Below are 4,130 nucleotides of genomic sequence, written 5' to 3' on the forward strand. Positions count from 1 at the left end.
CTTCTTCTTGCTCCCAAGGTGGTGCTGCACACTAATATTCCTTTCTTACACCTTAAGGCATCCTAATTGATCTGTTTTAGAGAAACATATCAGAATGCCAAGACTGTGACCTGAATATAGACTCATGCTCATGCTTTTCTCATGCATCCTTATATGCCTGCTAGATGGGGTACCCAACAATTGGGTATTATTAACCAGACCAATAATTTCCTTTTCTTCCCAAATAACAGGATGCAAAAGTGGAGGGTCAGGAACATAGGTCCAGTAGGTTTCACTGTTCTTGAGATGTAGATGGAAGCACATCATCAAGGTCAGCAGCATTTTCAGGACTGTTGTCTTGGTCCGTATGTGGAACCAGCAGCTCTGGTAACCACCTGGCACCATGGTCCTTCTGTGAAAAGATACAAACATGTCTACGGCCATACCACCCTGAAAGCGCCCAATCTCGTCTGATCTCGGAAGCTAAGCAGGGTCGGGCCTGGTTAGTACTTGGATGGGAGACCGCCTGGGAATACTGGGTGCTGTAGGCTTAATTCAAGTCAGTGTTCCTGTTTTGCATCATTAAATAAAAGAAATTAAAATAATAAAAAAAAAAGATACAAACAGATCCTCGTCCCCATATTAATACAGGGTCGGGCCCATGCCAGTCATTATTTAGCAGATCCCTCCAGAGAACTTGTGCATAATCCTGCTTGGTATGTGCATGCCAAAAACTATCAGCTGCAGAAAGGCCTTTTACATCCAAAAGTAAAAAAAATAAAATAAAAAGAATATGATTCAACCATTTGGTGACAGATCCTTGTGTCAATTCCCCCTTTTTTGTTTTTTGTAACCAAATTTTTAACATGCCATTAGCACTTTCGACAATACTTTGCCCTTGGGGATTATAAGGTATTCCTGTTATGTGTTCAATATAAAAGGCAGAGCAGAAACGCTTGAAGCCAGTACTTGTATATCCGGTACCATTATCTGTTTTCAATTGCTTGGGGACCCCTAATATGTTGAAAGCATGGAGGCAATGTGCAATGATGTGCTTGGTGGCCTCTCCCATTTGTGCAGAAGCACAAATAAAACCAGAATAGGTGTCAATAGAAACATGCACAAACTTCATTTTTCCAAATTCAGGCACATGTTTTACATCCATTTGCCATAAATGGCCAGAGAGTAAACCCCTAGGATTAACTCCATAGTGTGGCACAGGTAGAAAAGTGAGACATTATTGACAATTCTTTACAATTTGACGAGCTTGTTCATGTGTAAGATGGTACTTAAGACACAAAGTGTTGGCATTAAGATGATGAAGCTTATGAGCTTAATAGCTTAATAGCTTCCTCGACAGAAAAAACTCTGGTAGCTTCATCAGTATTAGTATTACCCAGAGCCAAAGGACCTGGGAGACCATAATGGGCACGAAGGTATCCCACATAAAATGGAGCAGAGCGTTGAGTAATTAAGAGTTGAACCTGAGCAAATAAATCAAAGACAGTGGAAGAGGGGTTAATTCTACTACAAGTTTCCATATAGGGGACAGAATGCACAATGTATCAGTATAAATGTTAACAGGCGTATTAATATTGTGTTGCAGTAGAGCTTGGAAAGCTGTTAATTCTACAATTTGTGCGGATTTATAAAGAGTTGTAAAGGTGTACGTTTCCCATTTAGAGTGTAAGCTGCAGTACCTGAGGAAGACCCGTCCGTAAAAACTAGCATGGCATCTTTAATAGGAGAAAAACAAGTATGGGCAGGAAAAATAACTTGATGTTGCACAAAAAACTGAATCAATTTATGTTTGGGGTAATGATTATCAATCTGGCCTGCAAAGCCTGCCATAGCCAATGCCCAAACATCAGAAAAACCAAAAAGCCAGGAAACTGGTTTCATAGTGTAAGGTTGACAAATAATTTGTGGTTCTATACCAAAATACTTAATAGCCTCAGTTCATCCTTCCATAACCACCTTGGTGACCTATTCATAATAATAAGGATGCAAGATGTACCCACAGTATAGGAGCCTCTTGCCATAATAATCCTGTGGGAGTATATGGGCATAACTCCTTATCATAATTAATATAAGTAATGAATTGTTCCTCTATGGCCTTTTGAACAATATTCAGGGCCTTTAAAGCCTCAGGCATGAGGGAACAAGGAGAAGATGGATTGGAGTCTCCTTGTAAAATATTAAACAAAGGCTTTAACTCATGAGTTTAAGTCCTAAATAGGGCCGAATCCAGTTGATATCTCCCAGTAATTTTTGAAAATCATTTAATGTAGTAAGATTTGGGATTTTGAAAACAACTTTTTGAATATGATTTGTTTTGGATATAAATGAAATTCAACATAGGAAAAAGGTGCATTTTGCTGCACCTTATCAGGGGCAATTTGTAATCCCCATGCAACAAGCTGCTGAGTCATATGAGAAAAACAGGTTAAGACATCACCCTTCTCTTTTCCTGCTATTAAGATATCATCCATATAATGAATAATATATATTTGAGGAACTTGCTTCAGGTAGAAGCCAAAGCAGCGGCCACAAACTTTTGACATAAGATAGGACTGTTAGCCATACCCTGTGGAAAAAATTTCCATTGATATCTTTTCATAGGTTCTTGGAAATTACTAGAAGGAATGCTAAAGGCAAAGCGATGGCAATCCTTTGGATATAAAGCAATAGTAAAGAAGCTATCTTTTAAGTCTATAATTATTTTGGAATAACCAGCTGGAATGGCCACTGGGCTAGGGAGCCCAGGTTGCAATGCCCCCATTAATTACATGGTGGCATTGACAGCCCTTAAATCTTGCAATAAACGCCATTTTCCTGATTTTTTCTTAATAACAAATATGGGAATATTCCAGGGTAAAGTGGACTTTATTATATGTCCTGCCTCCAGTTGCTCTTGTATTAAGGTTTGAGAAGCAAGTAGCTTTTCCCATGTCAAAGTCCACTGATCCACCCATACAGGATCATCAGACTTCCAACAGATAGGGTCTGCACAGGGTGGCACGGTATGACCAGTGGCCACTAAAGGGAATATCCCAATCCTCGATAGCTAGGGTTAGGAGTTACTTGAATGTGTGATGTGACGTCCTTTTCTGTTTTTCCTAGTCCTTTCCCAGGCAGATAACCTTGCTTAAGCATCTGTGATGCAATTATTTTATTAGGGCTGCACATCAATAACTTCATTTGACTTAAAACATCTCTTCCCCATAAGTTTAAAGACAAATTGTCAATAATACAGGGTTTGCAATAGCCTGTATTGCCTTCTTTATCTCTTCATCATAGTTCTGCAGCACTTTGTTCAGGACAAGACGCTTGCCCAATACCCTTCAATTGAGTTTCTGTAGGATGCTTAGGTGAGGAGGCAGGCCAATGATTACCAGATAAAATAGTGACATCAGCACCAGTGTCTATCAGTCCCTCAAAAGGTTTTCCATTTAATTTCAACATTAATTTTGGGCACTCCCTGCCAATAAGCTGAACCCAGTAAGCATCTGAGGAGCTGAATCCTCGAGCTCCTCGTTCCCTCTTATTGGCAACCTCTCCCATGTCTATCAATGGAAGGAGCAGCAATTGAGCTATTCTTTGACAAGGTAAAATTGTAAAAATTGTTTTTGGGGAAGTGACCATTATCTTGATTTCTCCTGAATAATCTGAGTCAATAACTTCAGGTGCTAACTGTAACCCTTGCATGGTGCTACTGCTTCTTCCTAAAATTAAACCCACGCTATTTTTTGGTAAGGGGCCACAAACCCCAGTGGGTAGTGCCTGCATTCTCAACTATGGAGTTAATACTACGTAGGAGGAGGAACTGAGGTCAAGTCCGGCACTCCCTGGGGTGGCTTGGAGGAGTCGGGTCAGTGGTTGTAACTGGCTGTCTGTGGGACGAACTGCATTGCCCCATAAATTTGTCTTTGCAGGGCCTGGGGCTGGCCGCTCCTCCTGTTTCCCTGTGTTTGTGCAAGAGGGCGGCCCTCCTTATCAGTTTTGGAATGACAGTCAGCTGCCCAATGTTTCCCTCTCTTACATCTAGGACAGATACCTGGAGAATTGGTACTAGAACTTTTTGTATTAACTTTATTTGGGCAATTTCTTTTTATGTGTCCTATCTGTCCACAAGAAAAGCATTTATTCCC

General features: G+C 40.5%; 1 non-coding gene across 1 annotated transcript; it reads left to right on the forward strand.

Moving 5' to 3' along the window:
- The first annotated feature begins 411 nt into the window (after positions 1-411).
- Positions 412-530, forward strand: LOC123456762. Its single transcript, XR_006634652.1, has one exon. It is a non-coding gene; the product is annotated as a 5S ribosomal RNA (ribosomal RNA).
- Positions 531-4,130: the final 3,600 nt, after the last annotated feature.

The sequence above is a fragment of the Jaculus jaculus genome, chromosome X, assembly GCF_020740685.1.
Source record: "Jaculus jaculus isolate mJacJac1 chromosome X, mJacJac1.mat.Y.cur, whole genome shotgun sequence".
Classification (NCBI taxonomy): Eukaryota; Metazoa; Chordata; class Mammalia; order Rodentia; family Dipodidae; genus Jaculus; species Jaculus jaculus.